Consider the following 25,856-nt stretch of genomic DNA (forward strand, 5'->3'; position numbering starts at 1 on the left):
CCCTAGCTTTTATCACGTGACTCCATACCAAAACATTGAGGCCTGCCTTGTTCTTTTTAGTGGATGTTAGTACTTTATTTGTGCATGTCACAAAGTTTGTTAACTAGTGCACTACGGAGGGACACTTGGGTTGTTTCTAGTCTGCTAATTATTATAAACAGTGCTGCAGTGAATAACTTTGCATGTATATCATTTGGTTCATGAGCAGGTGTATCTGTAAGATGGAATTCTAGAAGCAGAATTGATGGGCTAAAGGGTAAATGCATTTATGGAAAACCAACTTTTGGAAAAGACTCACCTGAATCATAAACCAACATACAATGACATGTGCTTTTATACGTACATATTTTAACCCTCTTAGTGTGGCGGGCCGAAATATCGGCTTTTGCATTTAGGGCAAAACGTGCATCGGGCTGATACATAGGCTCCTACGTAGCATTTAGGGCAAAACGTGCATCGGGCTGATACGTAGGCTCTTACGTAGAAAGATACATCAGCCCGCAGCACTTTTCGCCCTAGACGCAAAAGCCGATATTTCGGCCCACCGCACTAAGAGGGTTAAGTTTCTGTACCAGCCATGATGTTTGAGCTGTACTGGACCCCTTGAGTTCTCTAATTTTACTTTATCCGCTTAGAAAAAAACTTGTCCCCTTTGAATGGGCAACTCTTTAAAATCATCCTTATATATAAATTAAATCATGAGTCTCTGTGTGACTCATCTGGGAGATGAGATTTTGATGGACATTTTCCCACAGAACTTGTACAGGAACATGCAGTGGAATATTTACATAAATAATAGTTCACCAAAATTTTTGTGTTTTTATCTTAGATTTAGCCAAAGAGTGCAAATTAGGAGTTTTCCACATGAAAATAAATGGTGGTGGTTTGCAAAGAGCAAGTAACTTCTCTTCCCTCAGTTTGTGTACAAAAATCACTTTTGTGCTGCCCCCATTTGCCTTCCATGCGTGCAGTTCCTTATTCTTGATACAGTGCTATCGGTGGCTTTTATAATGGGCTTAGAAGTCTCTGTATAATCTCTATACTTTCCAAGGGATTCAGTTTCTTGTGAACATTCACAATGAATTTTGAAAAATACAATTATAAAGCCTTCCCAAGTCTGACTTCCTTCCTCCTTTACTGACACTGTTGAAGGCCTGTGGAAGGGACAGAGAGTGGTATAGAGAAGGAAAAGGCTGACCTCTGGCTCTCACCCCCACAGCCGGCTCTTCCAGGAGGTCCTCACTCCCCTCTCTGGTCTTCTGTGTGGGTTCAAGCTGGGCTGCCCGGAGTCTTCCGAGATACTTCAGGGTCTGAACCGTTACACTGTGGCCTGACCAACTGTGGCCGGACCTGCCAGGCAGGTTGGTCATTCCACATCGCTGACCATCAAGGGGGTCGTCATTTTCTGGAAACTTTTCTAGCTAAACATAGGACAAGAGACCCAGGTGTTTATTATTTGAAGGGCCCTTTCAAACATTTGGGAGGATAGTGAGCAGGCTCGTTTGCTGTGGCTGCATTGCATGGCAGCTCTGGAATTGTTTATTATTTTTCATTGTCAAGAAATGCAGCCCTGTGTTCAGTTGCATCTTTTCTCTCCTCCACCCCTTTTCATGAGTCTGTAGAACTTTGAATTCACTAGAAAGAAAGGATATGAAAGTTCTTTTCTTAGATATAAACTAGTTTACTACTGTCTCAAAAATATATAGATCATTTCAGTCCTGGATGGTGGAACACATCGTTATCAGATGGGGGAGGCAGGGATATTAGTCTGGAAAGGTGCCAGAACAAAATTCCAGAGCCTTGGGGCTTCAACAGCAGATATTTATTCTCTCACAGTTCTGGAAGCCAGAAGTCTAAGATCAGGGGGTCAGCAGAGTTGGTTTCTCTTGAGCCCTCTATCCTGGGCTTGGGATGGCCACCCTCTTGCTGCTGCTGCTTCGGTCCCTCTGTGTGTACCATGGTGTGTCTGTGTGTACAGACGTCCTCCTATTTCTTGTGAGGACAATAGTCAAAACTGGATTAGGACCCACCCTAAGAGCCTCATTTTAGTTTAGTCACCTCTTTAAAGACCTAATCTGCAAATGCAGTCACATGCTGAGGTACTAGGGATTGGAACTTCCACGTGTGAATTTTTTGGGGGGGACCACACCTCAGCCCACACCAAGGGACCTGTTGGAACCTAGAAGATTAACAATAGTGACAGGTAGGATGTGTTGATGACTTGCAGTGTGCCCGCCACGGGGCTGCTGTTCTCCACGTTTCATCCTCAAGATACCCTCATGGCAATATGTAGATGTACATGGTTTTCATCCCCAATTTACAATAGGAAAAGGGAAACACAGAGAAATTACATAATTTAACCAAGGATAGCAGGTGATATAAAATGAGATTTTAAAATCAGCAGCCAGACGCCAGAGCTCAAGTTCTTAACCACTGTCCCTACTGCCCTCCATACAAGTTGAAAGGAACCTTTGGTCCAGGGAGGAAGCAGAAGCTCAAGAGACAAACCCGGTTGCCCAGGGCCAGACATCATTTATGGAAGGGCAGATTCTAGAAGCTGGTGTCCAAGGTTCACTACACTTTTGAGGCTATTTGCTCCCTGTGGTTTTGCACATTCCTGAGAGGCCATGGCCCCTCCAACGATTCCTCTCCAGGAAAAGGATCAATTTTCAGTTTGAATTACGATATGATAATTCTGTATACCTTCCACTGCCCAAAGAAGTCATCTTAATGGAAATCTGTCCTTTTTTCTTTTTGGGGGGAAGCCACTTTTCTCCTCTCCCTCCTTCCCCAGGTTAATCACAGAACTTTACTCACAGTGGGTTTGTTGTGAGTGAATAAATAGAAGAACCAGTCATGAAGTAGAAACCATTTTTTCTTTATCAGTTTGCATCTAGGAGAAAAAGATTTTTGCTCCACAACTCTCATCTGCCCCTGTTCCTAAAATGAAAATCAAAATCAGCTGCTTGGTCTCCCCTCCTCTTCCTTGAAAGAGCTGGGGAATTGAACTTCCTGTCAGCCCTTCCCCCCTCGCCCCTGTGAATTTGTGACCTACATCTCTCACTCTCTGAAGTTTAGCAGAATTGGGACATCAAAAGCACATATTGGCTGTCAGGTTGGCTACATGGCTCTAATTTTTTAAGCACTATTGTTTTTGTTATTTTTTTGTGAGGAAACCATCTCAGATTGCAGTTCTGCAACTAATCCACAAAGCCAGTGCAAACAGAGAATGTCACATAGAGAGTTAAACAAAATGTAAAAGAGTATTTGAATGTTTGTTTTGTGCAGAAAGGGAAAAACTCACATAGTTTGTGAAAAGATAGTAAATAAAGCCATGAAAAGGAGCCTATCGAATTCTTGGCACCCGAATCGAGTGTTGACTGCCTCAATAAAGGTGCTTTTGTGGATTGGCCACTGTGCTAGAGAGCAGCGGGGGCTCCCATGCTGAATGGAGCCCTAAGAAGCAGGGGTTTCGTCATCCCGTTCCCTCCAGAGCAGAGGTATTATCTGTGGGGTAAAGAAACCGGAGAAAACTTCCTGTGAACAGGAGTATCTTTGTGCATGGAACCTGAGAGACGCACTCTTGGTGGCGCAGCTGCTTGAGGCCAGCACTGTGGACATATTGTGCGGAACGGAAACGCACAGGGAAGAAAACGAGGGCTGGGGAGGTGGCGAAAGGAAAACAGTCCAGAATTGCGACTTTAATAAAGTGGTATGGCATTTCAAAGGGCCAGCATCCTCAGTGGCAGAACTGTGTGCTCCTTTCAATAATGGGGGTTTGAGAACTGGCTCGAAGATAGAATACTGCAAATTTGTCAGGGTTATTAATAACGTGGTCAAGTCTCAAGAAAACACTAAGTTTTTAGAGAAAATTATAAATAATATTCGTAGTGGTTACATCATTTAAGGTCTAACTTCAGAATTTAGCTGATGTTGTTTTATACATCTGATCTTTTGCTTTTGATTTTGGGGATCATTTCATCCTGTATTAACTGCCTAATTATTCACAGGTTTATTACTCAAAAAGTAATATAGTATCAATAGACTTCAGGTCCTTTGGCTCATCTTAATTTTAGCTTTCTTCAAGTATACTTGTAGTCCTCATTTAAAAAGCACCATCATTTGTCTATCGATCCCTTTTATGATAGTTTTAGACTTCCTTTGGCAAAAATGACCTATCTTGTATTTTTATGGGCAGAGTAATAACAGACAATTGAATATTGAGTATTGAAATCCTAATTTTAAATACTTGAGAAACAATCATCACAAGAAGATCACGTGAAAGGTAAATATTTTTGGCGTTAACTTTGACCATGACCGTAAATTTCTTTTCTGCCAATCTAAATACAAATACCTGGCTGGGCGCAGTGGCTCATGACTGTAATCCTAGCACTCTGGGAGGCTGAGGTGGGAGGATCACTCAAGGTTAGGAATTCGAAACCAGCCTGAGCAAGAGCAAGACTCCGTCTCTACTAAAAAATAGAAAGAAATTAGCTGGCCAACTAAAAATATGTAGAAAAAATTAGCAGGGCATGGTGGCACATGCCTGTAGTCCCACCTGCTCAGGAGGCTGAGGCAGGAGGATCGCTTGAGCCCAGGAGTTGGAGGTTGCTGTGAGCTAGGCTGACGCCACGGCACTCTAGCCCAGCAACAAGAGTGAGACTCTGTCTCAAAATAGACAGACAGATAGATACATACATACATACAAATACCTTTTTTTCATGAGACTGAGATTGGCTGTTGCTTTGGCCCCACAAATATGTGAAGAAAGAATAATGTGTTCCTTTAGCATATTTTTTTACATAAATCATCCCTTTATTCACAGATCCTTAATTTGCCTAATATGTTTCTTCTCCATAAAAGATCTTCTCTGACTTTGCCTACTTTTTTCTGGTGACTTTTTCATGCTCTGTATTTCATAAGCTATTAAATATTTGCAATGAAATAACACTTTTTTATTTAAAGAAAAATTTTATTTTGGAACAATTTTGAACTTACAGAGAAGTTGCAAAAATAGTACAGAGAATTTCTATACACCCCGTCTTTAGCTCCCCCAATAGCAATTCCTCACGTAACCATGGCACAGTGCTCCAAACCAGGACGGGAGCCCTGCCTCGGTGCTGCTGACTCTTCCCCAGCCTCAGCTCGGATGGTGCTCTCATGTCCTCCAACCTATGGTAGTTCCTCAGTCCTTTTTTATCTTTCATGACCTTGACAGTTTCAAGGCATACTGTTCATGTTGTAGGATATCCCTCAATTTGAGTTTATCTGGTGTTTCCTCTTATTAAAATTGGTAAGAAGGAGCTCCAGTTGCGAGATCCATTAGCGCACGGTACTTATAAAATTGGTAGGATAGCCACTGAAACTATCATGCCCTTGTTAGTATATCATATCGGGGGCACAGAAGATCTTGATGTGTCTCCTTGCCAGTATGTTGACCTTGATCGCTTGGTGAAAGTGGTGTCCGAAGTGTTTGCCCATGGTAACAGTACTGTTTTTCTCTTTGTAATTAATAAATATCATATGGGGGATGTTTTTAAACTATGCAACTATTCTGTTCCTCATCGAACTTTTATCCACTAATTTTGGCACTTGTCAACAGTTCTCACCTGCAACAATTTTTACTATAGTGTTTGCCTAATGATATTTGCTGTTTTCCTCATTCCTTCTACATTTGTCTATTGGAATTCTTCTGTAAGGAAGAGCTATTCCTCTGACTCATTTATTTATTTATTTGATTATTAATTTGTGTCAGTTGGAGTCACACATATTTATAATGTTTTTTTTCTGAGGGTCATAATCCAATATTGTCATTTTTTTTTTTTTTTATCAGATTGTTCCAGGTTTGGTCATCTGGAGTTTCTTCTGTATACTATTGAAATGCTGCCATCATTTTTTGAGCACTCTCTTTTTGACACTATGAGATGCTCCAGGCTCATCTTGTGTTTTCCCTGTTACAGTCCTGAAATCAATCATTTCTCCAAGAGGCTCCCCTTTTATTCAAGAATGGTTTTAGGAACTAAGATAACTAAGATCTGGGTATTAGGTATGCTTACTATGTTAGAACAATGACTTTAAGCAGACATGTATGTGTACCAACCCATGTATACACAAACTTTTTGATTGATTGAGACAGGATCTTGCTCTGTCACCCAGGCTGAAATGCAGTGGCTCAATCACAGCTCACTGCAGCCTCAAACTCCAGGAGTTTGAAAATCTTCCTGCCTCGGCCTCTGAAATAGCTAGGACTAGGGCGTGTGTGCCACCACGCCCAGCTATATTTTATTTTGTTTTGTTTGTTCTATTTTATTTTTTATGTTTATTTTATATTTTATTTTATTTTTTGTAGAGACGTGATCTCACTATGTTACCCAGGCTGGTCTTGAAATCCTGGCCTCAAACAATCCTCCTGCTTGGCTTTCCAAAGCGCTGGGTTTACAGGCATGAGCTACTGCATGCAGCCCACAAATATCCATATCTATATTCTCGGTCACCCTCCTTCCTTCCCTGCTCTGTGCCCTCATGTTTGTGCATGTGTGCATGTGTGTGTGTGTGTGTGTGTGTGTGTGTGTGTGTGTGAGAGAGAGAGAGAGAGAGAGAGAGAGAGAGAGAGAGAGAGAGAGAGAGAGAAAGCACTAGCTCACATCATCCTAAAACCGCCAACTACAGTCCAACAACAAAGGGTTATTCTTAATTCTCCTCCTCTCCTTATTTGTAACCTCATTCTCTACCAATGAGACACCTGGATCTCATTCTCAAAATATACTTATTTGTTCAAATCCTAGTCTAAAAGTTCTATTTTTGGGAAATTGAATATTTTATTTACTAATTATGACTTGACTTTAAGACACAGCCCCACCTATCCTCACTGTGGTAGTTTCAGAATTGCTAACCCATACTCCTATGAGAAACAAACTTAGTGTTTTCCCTCCTTGGTATTATAATATACAGTCAAAATGCTATTTTTTAGTCGTTAGGTTTTTTTCCCTTCCCTCCTAAGTTAGTGTGATCATTTTTTTTCAGCTAGGTTCATTTATCACTGTGTTTCTATTCCATTTCGAGCACTCACCCCACACATCCCCTTTTATTAGTCTGCTAGGGCTGTCATAACAAAGCACCACACGCTGGCTAGTTTAAACAGTAGAAATTCATTTTCTCACAGAAAATTTATTTTCTGGAGACTGAAAGTTAGAGATCAAGGTGTCAGCTGAGGTTTATTCTAAGGCCTCTGTGCTTGGCTTGCAAACGGCCAGCCTCTCCCCGTGTGTTCACGTGGAATTCTCTCTGGGTGTGTCTGTCCTAATCTGCTCTTATAAGGACACCAGGCACATTGGATGGTAGCCCATCCTACTGACTTCATTTTAACTTAGTCACCTCTTTAATTTAAAGCTCCTGCCTCCAGATACAGCCCCGTTCTGAAGTACCCAGAATCAGGACTTCAGCTTGTGAATTTTGGAAGACACAGTTAGTTCAGCCCATAACTCCCCCCATCCTGGTTGATTTTAATTATGTATTTTTGGAGTATGTGAAATATAACCGTAATTCCAAGAGTCAGCACTCAGTTTTCTTAATATAAATAACACATTTGCATCTTCCCGCCATCCCTGGCTTTGGTCCTCATAAACAGACATCATGTCCTTAAAGCACTATCTTACACAGTGGACCCTCCATTCTCTTTGTGGCATTTTTAATTATACGTCCAGCCATCAAAGTGTCAGAAACATATCCAAAATACCAACAAACAGAATTTCTTGTTTCTTTTCACAGACTCCACTTGTGTGGGTCGCATGTCTCTGTTCTGCCAGGTGCCTGCAGCGAGCGGCTTTAATCCACCGCCTACCCGGGTTCCACGTCTCTCCTCTTTCTCCGCAAAACTTAACTTCATCTGTTCTAAAGTGATCTCGCCATTCCATTCCTTTTCTAGGTGCTGGTCATTTAAAATCCAGACTTTTGTTGTCTTTCCTGACCCCCTCTCCTTACTTGATAATGTTCTCATGCTGCAGATAGACTCGTTAAACAGGTAGAATGAGATTTAAAAACCCAACGCCTGAACTTCATTCTGCCCATTCTCAAGCCTCTCAGTGGCTTCTGATTTCCTTTCTGGTCACATCCCATTGCTATTTCTTCTAAAACTTTCTCCAGGTAACTGAAGTCAGCCACCTCTGTTCTCACCTCCTCCCCTTCCTACCCTCACAGCCTAGCTTTGAACCGGCTTTTCTTCCCATGGTCTACTGAGGTTACTAAGCCCTGGGTCTTTCTCTTTTGAACTGAATCTGTTCAGACTCTTAGAACAGATTCCTGGTCCTGCCACCCAGTAGAAATAAGCCGTGGAGTCCAGAACTCATCTCCTCCTCCTGTCTTTGCCTCAACTCCTTCCCATTCAGCTCATTCACCAACCTCAGCATTCCTGCCACACCCCTGTGTCTTGTCTACTGGATCAGAGCGTTGCCGTTCAGGCCAGTCATCTGGTGCCTTTACTCAATGTAAATGATCTTTGCTTACTGTATAAAGTGCCCATCAGGTGTTGAGTGCCCCGCAGTCCCTCGCCTCCTTGGCTGGAAGGAAGGAGGGGATGAGAAAAGCTTCCTTCTTCCTCTGCTGCCTTCCTCCTGCTGGGCCACATCTCTGACAGATGTGGACTTGGAAGAGACCAGCCCCTGGGGAAACTTCCCATACATCGTTAGCCAAAGTTGTTTTATTCATTTTTAAGCTTAATCTCTTTCTCTTTCATATCAAACTTATATTACACATAAAGTGATTAATTTCCCTGACAGCTCTTTTTTTATTTTTTTAATTAATGGCCCTTGCTTGGCAGTCTGTATTTTTGGAAAGGGAAAAGTAAACGATTTAATAAAGGTTGTAGTAAATGAAACCTAAGAATGTCAATTAACTTGATTTCCTTTAGGTCATAATTTTTAGTGCTTTTTTGCCAACAAGAGAGGAGGTTATTTATTTGGTAATAAAGTTTTCTTTTCTTGCATAAAAAGTGCTCTGTGCAGAATACTGCCACTCTCTTGGTCCTGGTATAAATACACCATCTGGATCTATCATGGGACCATTTATAGGGAAAGACAACCTTATGCTTTACTTTTGGTCTTGTAAGAAGAATCTGAGGCCTAATGTGGGCCCATAAATGCCAAATCCCCCTCTGCAGCAGTCTGTGTGAGAGAGTTATTACAGTATCGGAGACAGTTTTCTTCGGGTGCCCTGGATATATCATCTTGTATTTTATAGTTGTTAGCTGTCTTGAACTCAGAAAGAAACTAGAAGTTTATGCTGTTTTCTTTTTCCTCTGAGAATTTTTGAAATTTACTTTGCAACAAATGTAGGGGGGTAGGAAGAGGAAGGAAAGTTTAATTGTTTTTTTTAACTGAGGAGGTAAGAAAGACAACATTCTTAGAAAAGTCATAAAACACAAATGAAATAATTTATACTATCAGGTTAGATAAAGCAGACATGAGAAGAATTATTAATACAAAGAACTCAGGATTTTGTTAAGCTAAGTGTAGGCTTCAACAAATAACACTACCTCAAAAATATTTTAACTAGTTTAACTAAGGGCCATCTTACACTTTCAGATATATAGAGAGGGAATATTCCAGGCAGCTCTACCTCAAAACAAGAGATGGGCCATCAGAGGCCGTGTGGAGGGTGGCGTGCGTGCTACTTGGATCCTGAGGAGCAAGAGAGAGTGCACACACTTCCCAGAGGAGCTGAGAAGCCCAACTCCGGGATTCTCCCACACTAGATATTCCCCTTTGTGCTGTAGGAGGCGAGGAGAGAACATATGGAAACTTTCAAATAGTAAGAATTTATGTAGGCTAAGGAAAATATCCAATTTCTGAGAAAGACAAAAATGAGCTTTTAAGATATACTTTTCTAAAAATGCCTTTACCAATCACATGTAAGGATATTTATTTTCACTTGCGTGGCCACTTCCTGCAAGAAGAATGAAGATATGTTTTTAATAAGTAAAGAGTGGCATTGCAGCACAGTGATGTAACCAGTTGGCTATTAGACCACATTACCTCTCTCTCTCTCTCTCTTTTTTAAATCAAGTCACATCAGGCAGTGCTGTTTGTTGTATGTCTCAGAGAGGACCTCCCTCCAGATGCACACAAAGCCCAAGTCAGTGAGGCTGCACAGAAAGCCCTGCGTGGGGAGGGCATCTGTCACTCTGAGTTTCCCTGGCTGAGGAAATTGCAGCTCTGGCTGGTGCAGGAGAGGAGAGACATCTGGTTTGCAGGGTGCCTTAAGAATTTCCTTGAGCTCCAATTAGAGTCAGTGTGGTAGAATGTAATCCTCTGCGCTGGATATTCCCACATGTGAGACGCAGCGCAGTGCTCAGGAACCAGCCCAGCAGAGGAGCCGCTTGGCGGGGCCACGGGCTGGCGCCAGCAGAGCCGCCCCAGTCCCCGCCTGTGCGTGCCTGTCCCCGTTGCGTCCCAGTCTGCGTCTGAGAGTCTGGTGTTGCGGCCGAGCAGGCTGCTTAGGCTCCGTGGAGCTAGGGTCGGGCTTCGGAGCCTTTGGCCTGCAACCCGCTCCCCGTCACCATGCCAAACGGAATGAAGCCAGTGGACACGCTGGACCCGCTCTCCGCTGTCAGCCCAGCCTACTGCGGTGGCGGGCAGCCCGGCACCTGCAAGTACTGGATCCTCGACCTAGGTACACGAGCTCTCTGCGGAGGCTCGGGCCACGCTGCTTTCTCTCTGCCTCTTTCTTCTCAGGTGGCCGCCTGGCTGATTGACGTGTGCTTTGAAACAGAAACGTTTTGTGTGCTCTGAAGCTGAAACGTGCTATGTGCTGACCGCCATGCGAAGGGGCTGTGTGGGGATGGTTTCGGGGGGACCACCGGGAATGCGAGGAGAATCTGAGAACAGGGCTCTGCACAGCCGCTGTGTGTCATAAGGCATTTTTAATATCTGGGGGCTGCTTTCGATTATCCCTTTTTCTTGTAAATGGCATATAAACAGTCTATAGTGATCTATGCTACAAATTGCCTTCTTATGATTTTAGCTTGGCTTTATGTCTGTTTCAGGTTTAATTTTGTTTGGGGTTTTTCAGACTACTTGAGAAAATGGCAGTGTCCTGGCATTGGTATTCAGATTCTCTGGTTCTTTCTCATAAGAACTGCAGCTACATGATAAGATGATATAAAGTTATGCGGGGAAGGAGTGTGTGTGTGCCAGACTCTGGCTTTATATACAGAACTGGTGAAAAGATCGTTTGACAAGTAGATAAAGCTTTGCTTTGAGAAAAAGGCGATAGGATAGAAAAGAACCAAGGTGACGGAGGAATTTGGTCTGCAGACCCCCACGGAACTCTGCCCTGCAATGATCCAGAGGAGGCCGGCTTCCACCGGTAACCTCTGACATCTGTCCAGACCCTGTGGCCAACAACATGAGTTTCACACAGGCTGCCCCCTGCATAGCAGCAGGGAGAGTTTCTGCTGGAATTTTGGTCCTGGCCCGGTTCACTTTCAGTGTTTGCCTGCACTGTCCTGCCAGCCGTGATTCGTATGCCTGCTTCAGAAATGGGCAGCAAATGTAGAGCATCAGGGGAGCTGGTGCAGCTTCCAGTCTATTGTGAGCTCAGCAGAGAGGGGTCTGTTGGGTTGGAGGGACCCACCAAAGAAGGGGAGGGGGTATCAGATCGAAAAGGAGACACGGAAAATATGCACTCAGCATCTGAAGGGGAAGGGGCACTGTTAACTCTAAGTGTGTTCGTTCATGGAATATCAGAGAAAAACAAAATTATCTTTGATTAATGGGCCCTTTGGAGGTAAGCCTTGGCTGTGTGAATATTGAATTTGTTATCCTGACTGTGGTTTTTTGGGTCATATTTATTTAATTATATTGTTCCAGAATGGTCTGTCTTGAAGGATGGTGGCCTCCCTGTGTGTAGGTGTGGGAGCTGGGTGGGTCTCTCAGGCTCTGTGCAGTAGAAATTCCCCTGCTGGGTGGGTTAGAGTATATGATAAATACGATCTCATAATTGGAAATAGTAACTTCTGTGCAGTGAAAAGAACAATTGGTAATATCAAAAGTCTGATCTAGAGTCTTAGCTGCTAGCTAGCTCTGGGTCTTGGGGAATTATCTTCTCCATCTAAACTTTAGTTTTCTTTGTCTACAAAATGAGAATAATGATAGAACACCCACCTCAGGATATCATAAATGCCCCCAAAGTTTAGATCAAAATATTTAAATGAACAATTTTGCTAAGGAGTAATGGATCTTAAGAAGACATAACATTCTTTCTGTAGAGGGAATTTTGAATCCTAGCAGTATTTTAGTTCCTTTGGAATTCTTCTGAAGGGACATTATTGAACTTGCTTTATAAAATACTGGAGGATGATTGTGCTATTAATATTATATTTTTAGATTCCCTAGATGTATTTTTGTTCTGGTAATTCTCAAACTATTAGGAAATGTTAGGTGATATTCTTCAAGCTGTCAACACAGAACTTTTAAGCTAACACAGAGTTGGAAAGAAATGGATGATTCATGAATTTCCTGAAAAAAAAAATCATTTCACAGTAAAGGATGGATGAGAGAAAGCAAAACTCTAGTTGGGGGCGGGGGTAATAGAAAAATGACTGTCCATCCCTTTCCAAACCTTATATTAATTTCAAGACAATTTCCTGAATGTTGTTATATCAGAATGATATTTTAATATATTCTGTTTCACCTATTAAATTGATTATGGGGAAGTATATATGCATCAGATTGAAAAGGAAAAATGATTTTGAGTAAGATCCAAGAAATAAATCCCAAAGTAGCTTTACAATGCCCATCAAATCAGAGTGATTGCAAAGCCATTCTTACACCTGCAAGCAATCTGGGGCTTCATTTGTTAGAGAACTTTAGGAAAAGGCAGTTTTTCTGCTTCCTGACATAGTCAGTGGGGCATCCTCCTGTCCAAATGTGAACCAGTCTTGCTTGGAATAGTCTGCACAGAAGCCTGTTTCATTTGCTAAGGTTGCCATCAGCAATAACTTACACAGCCATGAGCTAGGAGAGTTTTACTGCTAAGCAATTGTTAGGAAAATAACTCAAGAGAGGGTAAAGTCAAGAACTGTAAATGATCTTTTATGATGAGGGTTCTCCTGATAAGATAGTGGAACTATTGGATTGGTTCTCATTCTGAAATAAGTATAGCCTTTTATAGGACATATGGAATCCATTACAGTGCTGTACATATTCCCCTGACTCAAGCAAAGGAAAACCGTCATTTAGTGACCCTCCTTAACATTGAACAGATCCACATACAGAGTGATCTGTGTGCCTTATAATTCTTGAATTCTCTTCAAGCCTTTTTTGATTTTTTTCTTTTTTGGTTGGGAGTGTGGATTCTCACCAATGTAATTTTTGTTTTTATAAATTAAAGGAAAACATTCCAAAGACTAAATATAGGATAAAGAAATATCTTTGCTTAAGCATATAATATGAACCTGTTCTGAAAGTATCCAAGTAGGTTAATAGCACTGCTTAGCTCACATTAAAGATGTTGGTGCATAGAATATTGTTTCTTGTGAATAAACAGAAACCACAGAAGTACTCATCACAACAATTGTATTGTTTCAACTATGAAGACTAAGTGTTTCACATAGTTGCTTTGCAAACTAAATTCTATCTCAAATCATTTTTGCCCTTTAGTATCTTTAAATGAGTCAGAGTTCAAGACAGGATGTGCATTATAGTGTAGTGGAAATAGTGCATTACTGTAGAAGCCAGAACACCAATGTTCTTGTCCCTGCTCACCACTACCCATGTGGCCTTGGACATAAACCCTATCAGTCTGACTGAGCTGCAGTTTCCTCATCTGCAAAAAACAAGGGGAGAGAGAGGAGAGAAGAACGCTTGCTGCTGTAGTTATTGTACTCTCAAAAAAATCTACTTTAGAAGTTATTTTTATTTCATTTAAGCAAACTGCAACTTTAAAATAATTTTAATTTGTTTCCTTACTTCCGTGGAGGGGGGAAGTGTTACACATTGAATTTGCATATATTTCCAGCCAAAAAAAAACAAAGAAACTTAAAATTATTTGGTATTGTGTTATAGCCTTTTTAGGATGAATATAAAAATTTTGAAACATTAAAACTTTTTAAAGGTAATATTAAAAATAGACTGAAACTTCCCCTCTAAGTGCCCTAGAAACCCAAAGTTCCCAGGTGAGAAGCCAACAGGCAAAGTGACCTTCCCTGGTTTTGGAATTCTTTCTTCTCTGAACAAGGAACAGGCATCCTCCGCCTTCGCCATAACCTCTCTTTGGTATGTGCTCTAAGTTTATCTCTTCAGCTAGGTTTCAGGGGGAACACAAATTTATGGCTTTTCATTCTGAAGAATTTCCTCCAGGTGCTCCAAGTTGGCCCCTGGGGTGAGTGTGCAAGTCCATAAACTCGCAAGCCTGCCTGGGAGCTCAGGATAATGAGCCGTGGGATCTGTCCCTGAACGCGTCCTCCATTTCCGCTTCCTGTCTCCAGGGATGGGCCGCGAGGTTGAGCGGCCACAACCCAGATGCTCCTATGAATCCTTGCAGTTCTCACATAAAGCCAGACAATTGTGAGCAAACCACACAACCCCCAGAATATCTAGTTTCACTGAAACTGTCTGTGCTCATTGTAAAACAATTGGGAAATTCACAAAGGTGCAGAGCAACAGAGGGCAAGTAGCACCCATGGGCAACCACTGATCATATTTGGACACGTGTTCTTCTAGTCTTTTTATATGTGAAATGATGCCACTTTTATCAATACTTTTATTAATACTTGTACTATGTGACTATAAGAACTCAATCATATCCATTGCCCCTTTTCTCAGATTGCTGTTGAAACTGGTTTCTATTGTTACATCTATAGATGTAAATCCTGCTATAGGGAAATGGACCTGCACCTATCTGCCTGGAAAGACTGGAGTTATTCTTAAATGTAAGGATGCAGCGTTGAAAACTTCTGAGACAAAGTATATTAGCCCTAAGGCAATTTCTCCATCCTCTTTTATCTCTTAAAGCTGGTAGATTACTTTAAGAAGTGGCCCAAGGGACCAGAAGCACATGAGTTCAATAAGGGAATGTCCAGTAACAAAAAGGGAATGTGCTTATAGTGGTGTAGGAACTAAAAATGCCAAGTTTTTCCCTTTATCTCTCCCCAGCCCCTCCCCAGCCCAGGGCCCACGCAGGGCGGCCTGGGCATTTCCCACTGGTGCCTCCGGGCTGTGGCAGAGGCAGTGCCTCTCATCACTGGGCACTAAATCCAGCCAAGGACAGTCAGGGCATTAATTGGTGTTCGTAGCTGAGGCATTTTTTTCATTCTCTTTGTCTCAGAGCTGCTTTGTTTCTGCCTGGAATAACTCCAGGCCCCCTTCCCTCCTTCCTTCCTTTCTCTCTTCCTTCTCCCTGCAGTTACTGGCAGCCTGAGCCACACGGACAAGGGGCAAGTGCCCGTCACAGGCCCACTTACTGCCAGGAAGGTGCAGAGATTGCTAGAAAGCCGTCTGCTCCTGAGGCACCGGGGCCGTGGCACAGCCTGAGCCTTCCACTCCGCTGTGGGGTGTGGGAGAACTTCAGAAGCAGGCCCCGCCAGCCCTGTTTTCTTTTGTTCTTTAGGCATTTATTGTTGTGGTGGTTTTCGTATGTGATATCCCGAAAAGGTGAAGGGCAATCCTCAAGAAATTATAAAATGATAATTTTAAAAAATAAAGTTCAATGCTATTCAGTCATGTGGGGAGCGGACAAAATGGCATAAAATCAAACTAGGGGATCACAACCCTTAACCCTTTGTGTGCTTGGGGAGCGGACTGTGGGTTGGTGAGTGCCCACACACACGCTGGTCTTTGACCTCCTCGAATCTGGTAAACATTTTAATCCTGTTTTCAAGGGCTTATTAAATAGCTTTAGGTGGAGCAGCATTTTGCTTTTGGTGGAGGTGTTACTAAAATATAATTACAAAAGGAATTCCTTATTGGCTAGAGCTTTTGTTTCTTGTTTGTTTTCAACTAACAACCAGGGACTCTAGACTATAATGTACTAGATGTTTGCTTTATGGTTTGGGGGGGAATCATCTGGTTCCTCATTCTACACAGCTGTGACTCTTTCTAAGCTAATATTCCATCCCCTGAGACTCTGAAACTTTAGCTAACCTGCACTGTGCTGTAGATGATGTGAAGAGTGATAGTACTTGGCAGGCTCAGTGCAGAATATTCCAAGGCCAACTCTTTTCTTAATGCTGTATAAAAATGAGTACAGTGTTATGTGGCTCCATGAAAACATTTATAACTTAGTATGGTTTATAGCTTATTTTGGTTATGTATGTTCTCATGCAGTTCACACATTTCCTATAATTAAGGTTAGAAGACTTCCATGCTGGCATTCTGAATCTGGTCTTCGTTTTTAAAAATAATCATAAATTTATATATGAGTGAAGAAAAATCGGTCACCACCTGAAGTAAATCAGTCATGTAGTTTAAACCACTATCTGCAGAATGCTCTTTTAAACCATTTTGTATGGGAGGGCCTTTTTGTGTCCCCTGCTTCATTTAAAGGCATGTTCTACTTCCAGAAAATCTACAAATAGCCCCCCAAAACATCTTTGGTTTCTTCTTTAACAAAGCAGCTCAAGTTCTTTCACTTTTTTTCAGCAAGTAATAGGAAGACATCAACCAAAAGTATAAATATTCATTGTGAAGAATACAGTTCCTTATGTAAGCCTTCTTCAAATAAGAATAGGTCTTTCAGTACTAACATTTTGTTTATAATATCAGGACCTATTATGTCCATGGGTTAAATATTCATGTTTCTTAGCGGTTTCAGAACCTCTGAAAGGCAAAATCAGATGGATCGAGTGGTATGTGAGCACCATGTGATTGCTTATTTCTCCAAAATTAACTTTCTGTTCCCATAAATGATGATTGTCTCTTCGGGACAATAATAAATACTGTATTGCCTTGGGAGTAACTCCCAAAACAGAAATCAAGAATCAAGAACCCATTATTTTATAACAAAGAGAACTTCATTATCCCCGAGTTGGCAATATACTAAATATTAAATGATCTGACAAACATAGGGAATTTGGGGTTTTTTAATCTTTCTTTGTGTAAGTGATATTAATCTTAAGTAATTTTGTGAAAAGAACAGCCATTTGACTTGTTGGGAACACAGACGATCTGAGCCTCTGAAAAATCCAAGTGAATAGAGGAGCATTCAGAAGTTCTTGGTTTCTGAGCCTTTAAACAGACCAGAGCCCAGAGCGGCACTGTGGGATGTCACCCTGCAGTGTGTCACTCGTTTTCTGCGTGGTGGTGCCTGGGTAGATGTGGTGTCACATGGCAGTAGGTCTTCCCAGAGCAACCCTGGTCGTGGGCTTCTCCCTGTTACTCCATCAGTGGGCTGAGAAGCCTTCACTAGAGCAGCGCCACGGTGGGGTTCGATGCAGGCAGTGGGGCCACTTGCTGTCTGGAGAAGTTTCCACATTTGAAGTCACCCTCCATCCTTCCAGTTTCCTCCAGCCCATGCCGAGGAGCCGTGCGCACTGCACATTAGGAGTGCAGGGCCAGGGTGGGATCGTGGGGCAGAAAGCTTTGCACATGACCGTTTTCAGCAAGCAAGATGTGTATGTGAGAGTCTTTCCGGTCTCATTTTTATGGGATTTTTTTAAAGGCATCTTTCTTCCATCCAGCAAGGCTATCTGCTTTTGTCCTTTTGTAAACGTCAGGAATGAGTCCAAATCCCCTCCCAGTCATCATTGGCAAGGCAGTTCCTCAGGGATTTTTTTTCCCTTTGTGACAGCTTACACTTTTGGTTGCAAAAAAAAAGCCTGCTGTTCATCTCCCCCAAAAATATATTTTAGGGGCTGACTCACATAAAAAGCAGTGAAGATGGCCCTGTCATTCCAGGATGGCAGGAATATGGACCAGAAACCCTCCTCAAATAAAGTCGGTATTTGTCCAGCATAGAGAAAGGATCACATTAAAAAGCAAGCCCCAGCCTAAAAGTAGGGTTAAAAAAGAAGAAAACTTTTTTACAACCTAGTTATTTTTTATAGCTATGGTTTTGAACAGCGTTTGGCTGTCTGCCAGGGGAGCAGTCGACCCAGGTATATGGGTTCTCACTGTCCCACCTTTGGAGGGGGGGGAGCTGGGCCAGGAGGCGGAGGACAGGGCACCCTGGCAGCCCCCTCCCTGGGGCCGGGTGCCTGGGGGGCGCAGGAGGTCCTGGAGGGGCACGAATCGCATTGGCCATAACTGGATTTTTATGTTGGCCTCTTTTCACTACGGCTGCCCCCTTCAGTGTTTCGGTCACAGGCTGAACAGTTACCAGGCTCGTCCTTTCCTGGAAGCCGACGGCTTGGTTGTGAGCCGTCCACCAGCTGCAGATCCACTTGTTCCTAGAGCGTCCCTGACCCTTCAGGCCAGCCAGGTCCTCTGTTGTTCAGGGCACACCCAACTCACATCTCTAGATCCGCATTAAATTCCTTACTTGATCTAGACTAACCCATCTTTTTCTGTTATCCACCGTCACTAATGACTCTTCATTTATTTCCTTTTCGAGGTGTTTCACATTTTCTACTTTGGCAATATGTGAGGTTCTGTGTATCTGATTAGGCAAACAAAGGATTGTGCCATCTGTTTTCATTTTTATTTAATTTCCTCACGTTTCATTATTGGAGATTTCAGCAGTGAAAATAAAAAGAAAGACCTTTAAAATGAAATGATTTCCTGACCAGAAATGCCGCTAGGTCGGCATTCACCGTTCAAGAATAAGCTTGAGAGGAAAAACGATGTTTGAAGTCTCACATTCGTTGACATAGCCACATTGTCCAATGCTCACGTAATGTTTTAAGTGTTTTCAGAAACGACACTGAGCATAAATAGCATTTAGAGATTCTCTAAGAGTTAAAAGACCAAATTTGTACTTGTGCCTTCTGTCCGCGTGTTCTGTGAGGGTAGATCTACGGGGCAAGCTTCGCATCTCTAGTGTTCCTTGTGTCGGATTCCCTTTTCATGACATAACCCAGTGAGACTAGAGCCCAGCTGGGGAAAGTGCTCTGTGTGTGTGTGTGTGTGTGTGTGTGTGTGTGTGTGTCTCACTTTCAGTCTTCACAAAGACAAAGGTAGAGAAGTTGTTTTTTACTAAGGTGGCTTAATTGACACCAATGATTACATTGTGCTCTGGCACTCGGGGGTCACCAGAGATGGCCGCTGGGGAACACTCCCATGTGAATTCGTGGGAGGGGGCTGCACAGGAACAGTGGAAGTGTTGGTCATTTATGTGCATTTTCTCAGGCAGCAAAGGCCATGTGTTCTTCATTACAGCATGAGCTGTAGCCATGCTGTGCTGGGCCTCTGGTTGAATCTAGGGATTATTTAAAAAAAAAAAAAAAAAAAAAAGCTGGGGAATTTAACTTTCTCCTTCATGTTTTCTGCGTTCACTTTGTATTTGAAATCAAATAACAAAGCTCATATTTGTGTGTTGAGGGCCCACTGTGCACCAGATTGTGAAATATGCAAAAGTTGGTCATTAACGTCTCCAGAGCTCGAGTTCATATGTCTCTGGCTTTTTCAAAGATTATTTCCTATGCTGATACAGCACCAGCATGACGGTTGCAGCCCAGAGTGAAGCCTGGAACCCAGGCATGTGCCAAGAAACAGAGAACTCACTGAGGACAACACAGTGCCCAGTCCGAATCCGGTGTTTCAAACCCTGATGCATCCTTATTTTGCTCAAGAGCAAACTAAGACTTAGTAGCATTTACAGACAGAAGATAAGTGAAACATATGTAAGAACAAGGTAACTGGAATGAAAAAATAGAAGTCAGTCAAGAAACATTTTCAGATACTTATTCACAAGTAGAATATAGGTTTAAATTTTGAGAAATATGATAACAATATTTACATCTATATTCTTAATAACCAAAAGGGTAACCATATCACTCGACAGGTCAGTTTCTTCTTTATTACCTAAAATTCCCCATGTACTACACCAGCTTTGTCTTGTTCCTCATCGTCTTAAATTAACATGCGTAGCCCGTGAGGCATTTGTAATCACTATGGAAAACGAAGAGGTGATCCCTAGGAGTTGCATCTGGAGGAATAACTTACAGATTAGCTCACTTTTTATGAAATCTGCGAGAGATTTCTAGTGCACTGTGGTTTTTTTCTATATTCAAAAAAAATGTTACCATGATTCCAAAAGCAAGGAATTAAAATCCAGTTCAAAAAATGTAGAGATAACAATCATTTACCCAGAAATTTTGGTCTAGAATATTTCAACCAACTCAGTCTGTAATCATAAGCTAACAGCTTGCTTGTTCTTTGCTTCCTAAGTAATTAATAGATGTGATTTTCACGTGCACATTACAACCTCCCCGGCATGGTAGAAGAGCTTCCTGAATAAAAACGTCATTTGCTGAATCAAATCCTTGACAACATGGAGGTTCGGAAAACACCCATAGGCCAGGTACACTTGGCTGAACCCTGACTTCCCTGTTCAGACATAATCTGATAGAATTATCTTCAGACATTAGAAGCAGCTGCCCCAAAGTGTCCTTTAACTATCTTTCTTGAGCACACAGCAATAACTGCTAAGTAAACATTTCTTTAAGTCCTTACAACTAGAATTGTCAGTTAGCCCTTGGTTTGGGGTATTTGCCTCTGAGTTACGCTTATCCTGGTTAGAGCACATTGTTCATCTGACAGGTGTTTTTGAGCACCTACAATGGACAGCACGATGGGCAGATGTGTCTGTAATTTGGGGACACTGTGGAGGGAATGTGAATGTGTGGCAGGTGTTTATTGCGCACTCTCCCACTGTTGGACGTGTGCATCTGTGTGGTGGCTCTGCCTCATCAGATGTGACGTACTGTCATCGTTGGCCATGAGCATTCATTTGGCTGGCGTTACATGGTATGAGGGCTGCTGTCACAGCAGAGGCGAGGTGACCACTGCGCAGAGTGTGCCACGGCTGTCCGGGAAGGCCAGGCCTTCACTCTGGGCCAGGGTGCTTGTCGGTGGATAATCTCGCCGCTCCACTTCGTCCTGCTTTCTTCCTTGCGTTATGCAGTTGGTTTTTTTCCTTTTTTTCTATGCAAAATGTGAGTATGGCTTGACCTTTTCCCCCAGCAGCCTGGTAAGGTCAGAGGAATCACTGTCATTTTACACATCAGGAAACTAAAGCAAAGAGGGCTGTCGGCCTGTAAGAACCCACCCCAGTGCGTCGTGGCAGGGGTGGGATTGGAACTCCGGCCCCATGGCCTCGGCCGTCCACTCGTCTCTAAGGTGCTCACCCAGCAGGTGCTCTCTGCGTGTGCCAGGCAGGCTTGGAACTCCGGGTACACCGCATGAGCAAAGCAGTGAGAGGTCTGCCCTCCTGCAGCTCCTATGCTGTTGAGACTGTGAAGTGAAAGAAATGCAGAGATTTGGGTGAACCATTTTTAAATTCAGGGGCAGGAGTTTTTAATTCAGTTTATCACCATACTCGGCAATCTAATTGTTACTCTGGAACACTTAGAGACTTCTTTAAGACTGTTTACCCTTGTGAAAAGGAGAAGAGAGTTAAAGTGAAACACGATCCTCCTTAGCCTGCAACTAGCAGGATATGGTCCATTTTCCCTTTTTTTCTTAAATTAAAAAAAAAAAAAGTGCTTTTATTAATCACAGATGTCCCAGATTTACAGACGGGGACTAAAGGCGGCTTCTCGCCTGCTGGCAGCGCTGGGGCTGTGTGTGTTCCCGCAGTGGAGCTCCTTCCTGTGGGGCCGAAGGTCGGAGCTTGCTTGCCCCTTTCCCTTCAGCTTTTTTCTTTTAAAAAGGAATCTAGCATGGACTTTGCGTGAACTCTGACTTCAGCGACGAAGCCACGTATGTGAGGAGTTTTCCCTCTCAAAATAAGAAGGGATCAACTTTAACTGATTGTCTCTCTTGGGGCTTCGAGCAGATCCCAGCAGCTCTCTCATGTGCACAGTTGAGCATCTTTTAAGTGACTGTCAGGTGCTGATGGTATCTATTTAGGCTGAAGTTGAGTGTTTCCTCTTAATGAGGAATAAGTTGTTTTTAAAAATAGAAACAGAAGGAAGTGATTCATCTAGGTTGCTTCACTCATTCCTCACACATCTAAAAATGACTTTTAGTGTGTCCTGGACGCCATGCTAGGCATGCGATTACAGGCCCGATTGTTCCTGTTTTCTGGGGACTCAGTTTATATGAATATAGCATAGTCAGTTCTGCATTGCCGTGGAGTCCTGGATGCCCCAGCCCTCCGACATTTGTGAGCAGGACTTCATAGCTTATAAAGCTCATTCATTCCCACTGTCTCACGTAATCCTGCTACAGCCCTGAGAAATGGGACTCAGATTCCGCAGTGTTTGCCGGGGCCACAGCTGTGGAGGGGAGCACCAGCCCCACGCCGACCCTCTGGCTCGTCCACTGTTCTTTGTGACATTCTTAATTGATCGTCCATCTGGACCTTGGATCAGTGAGTTTCCCCAAGCTGGAAAGAGGAAAGCAGGCCTCGTGGGAACTGAGGCATTCTTGCACAGAAGAGCTGGTGACGGGGGAAAAGCGAGACTGAGAGCTGGCTCTTTTTCTTCCAGGAAGGTAGAAGATGGGGGGAGGCAAGAGACGGGTAACTGAGGACGGGAAACAGGAACAAATACAACTCGCTGGAGTAACAAAGGGGTCGTTCATGGTATTTCTCTGGTCAGTTCTGTCCTGAGCCCTCTCTGTGCCCCTGCACCTCACGTGACAGGTGATGCTCCTGGTCACTCAGCCAGGCTCTGCATTGTGAGAAAATGAAGCGTGATTCGGGTGAGAGATGGGGGTCACTACGAGGGTATGGCCTTCACCTGCTTTGAATTATCATCTTGGAAGTACATAGCGCACACACTCTGAACTTGACTGTGAACTTGACCTGTAGTAATTCCTCCCAACACTGATCATCAGGGTGTACCAGTAACTCAGGACATCACTGTTCAAGTGGTTGACTTAAATTATCAGTCAGTATGCTTATCCTGGGAGAGGGGAAACTGGGAATAGCCTGCAGCTGGTTCATTTGCTCATTTGTTGGTTATTTATTCAACACGCACTTATTAAGCACCAAGAGTGCATGAGGCCACCGGCTTGCAACTGGGCCTATAGTGGCAAACAAACAAGACATGGCACCCTCCCACACAAAGCCTGGAGTCCAAGGTCGTGGTCGGCTTCCTGACCTCACATTCACCCAGCTAGGAAAATGCTGTCACAAACTGGTCACACAGGGCTCTGACCATCAGCTCTCCTCTTGAGGATTACCCTTGTTACTGGGCTGAACAAAAAGGTGAGGACAAAATGCCGAGAGGAAGGGAGCATCCCCCAGTGTGGCTATCTGGGCAGTGGGCTCACAGCCACTGAGACAGCCATCAGGCCCTCTTCTGGGGAAAGGCAACAGGGTGCAAACCAGTAATTTACGATCTTCCCACAGAGACCTAAGAATTCTGCAGCTCTATGTTTATTGTGGGATGCACGCTTACCTGGTACCCAGTAACTTTAGAAACCTTCATCTACTAGAGATAAACATTAGCATATGTGATATAATTCAAAATTTGCAGCAGAGCAGTTGGTCTAGCAAGAAAAGTCTGTTTTTCAGATAACTAAAAATAATAGCAGGCAGTTTATTTCATTCTGTTAATGATGGCATTAAGTTTAAATAATTTTTAAGCTTTTTAAACTCCTGATGTGTGCATTCTTTTCTTTTATTCTGATGTGTGCATTCTGTCGCTCCCCCCCCTCTCCCAGCAAGGCACATATGCATGGGCTGTTACAATCCACTGACTTAGGTGAAAGGAGTTTCTGTAGTGAGAAGAAAACAACTTATTTTTTCAGAGAGAGTCTAATAGCATGAGGAATGGAGCATCGTTGTTAAAAACAAAGTGGAAAGAGAAGGGGTCATAATTTTCCCTCTACGTTTGCAGACATCTGAAACAAAATTTTTTTTCAAGGTAAAATAAAAAATTCCACAAAATTTCCTTCTAAGTCTGTGATGGCTGCTAGCATTTTTCTAAGTCATGAATATTCCAGCAAAGTGAAATAATGTCCCTGCAGTGATTTGATAAGTAGTTCAGGGAGAAATTGCCTATTCCCTTCAGAATAGCAGAGTCACAGAATCCTTTGCATTTGTCTGTGGCACCGATGAGCTCCCACTTCGGGCGGCTCTGATCCTCGGGGCTCCAGCACGGATGTTTGGCCCATGCCACATTTCTAATGCTCGACCAGCCAGTGGGCAGGAAATCTCTCTTGAACCTGCTTCCCAAAGTGTAAAGGACCAAATCCTATGCAGCTGAGTCCATGGAGAGAAGCTGGGAAATGACATATCTAATTTCTTTTTCTTTTTGAGCCGTTTTTCCAACAACTAGCTCCTTTCCCAGACAAGGCTGAAATACCCTGAGTGTCATCCTCATGAAGCCAGCTGGGTGCCATGAAGCATTAGTAATTGACTGCAGTTCATTCTGTCACGCGTGCAGAGACCGCTGCATCTGCTAACCGACAGGGAGGTCTGGATGCTTCAGGGCTGCCTGCCCGAGCTGCACACCCTCTTCCGAGAGCAGCCGTCCTTCTCTGCAAGCCTGCAGGCATCACTTGGGGTTCATTTGATATGCTGCATTGCTCCCATGCCAAGTCCCCCACATTCTCTACTTTTAGGCTCGGGAAGGTCTACGAAGTTGGTTTATTGGCTTAGGTGGCGTTCTCTGTTACTCCTGATGTGTAAATGTTCTGCCTGTGAATGTTAAGACCCGCACTTGACTTAGTTTTATTAAAGTAAGTGAGCTCCTCGGTCTTTCTCCTGTCTCCTTCACGTCACCCAAGGCGCAGCGGAGCTCCCTGGTGAGCCCGCCTCATGGCTCTCACCTCCACCTGGCCCCCTCCCTCGTAGTTCTTTGTCTTGTGCAGTTGTTTGACTGAGTGAGTGTATGTCAGATTAATGACTGTGACTCAGCTTGCCCTTTTTCTTTAGACTGTTGGTTTCTGATGTCTGCGTTCAGTGCTTAATGTGTGCCTGCTGTCTGTATGCTGGCACTGGGCGAGTCCCTAGGAGTCTGTCGGGTCCCCGACAGGTGAGACCTGTGCCCCCACAGGTCTGACGTGCTCCTGACACAGTCCGCGGTGGTTTGGGCCCAGCTCACTCATAGGCTGGCGTCAGCAGTGCCTCGTTCACAACGCCTTCCCTGATTCCTCCTCCTGTGTCACCTTCTTCTCAGCTCTAACAGTTTGCACCTCGCCCGTAGCATACAGTAATTACGTCATCCAGAAAACACTATGAGGTGGGCCCTGTGGGTGAAGAAACTGGGTGTTTTTCATCTCTGTCCAGGGAGAAGTCCAGGGCCCACCTCTGAGTCACACCGCAGTAAACGACTCTGAAATCCTCTGCCTGCTGCAGCCAGTGCAGTGGCCTGCTAATCATTGTCGCCCCCCCAAGATATTAGTTGAATACCTTATCATCTGGCGTGTGGATCATCCAAACCCTCCTTTGTCCTGTTGTCACTGTAGCAGGAGTTCTGAGACCAGAGACTATGTCAGCCTCTTTCACCCTTCACCTTAAATCAGCACCTGAGAAAGTCCCTAGGAATGGTTTCAACCTAATGATTTCATTCTCTCCCACCTCTTCCAGACCATACCTAAGGAAAATGAGACTGACGTGGAAATGTTTTATATGACTAAAATAAACATATGAAGAAATGTATATGCACACATATTTGTGTGTATGCATATATACATATGGGAAGAAATGGTTACTACTCCTTAATAGATATTGATTGGTTTTGAACCAGTGTTTCCCTTTGAGAAAAGTCTAGATTTTTAAGAATGAGTGATTCTGCTTAAATTGCATCATAT

At 43.3% G+C, this 25,856-nt stretch overlaps 1 protein-coding gene across 5 annotated transcripts in view; it reads left to right on the plus strand.

Annotated features, from left to right (window-relative positions):
• Positions 1-25,856, plus strand: part of TRIO (trio Rho guanine nucleotide exchange factor) — a 339,933-nt gene that overhangs the window by 269,389 nt on the left and 44,688 nt on the right. The window lies entirely within an intron of this gene.

The sequence above is a fragment of the Microcebus murinus genome, chromosome 11, assembly GCF_040939455.1.
Source record: "Microcebus murinus isolate Inina chromosome 11, M.murinus_Inina_mat1.0, whole genome shotgun sequence".
NCBI lineage: Eukaryota > Metazoa > Chordata > Mammalia > Primates > Cheirogaleidae > Microcebus > Microcebus murinus.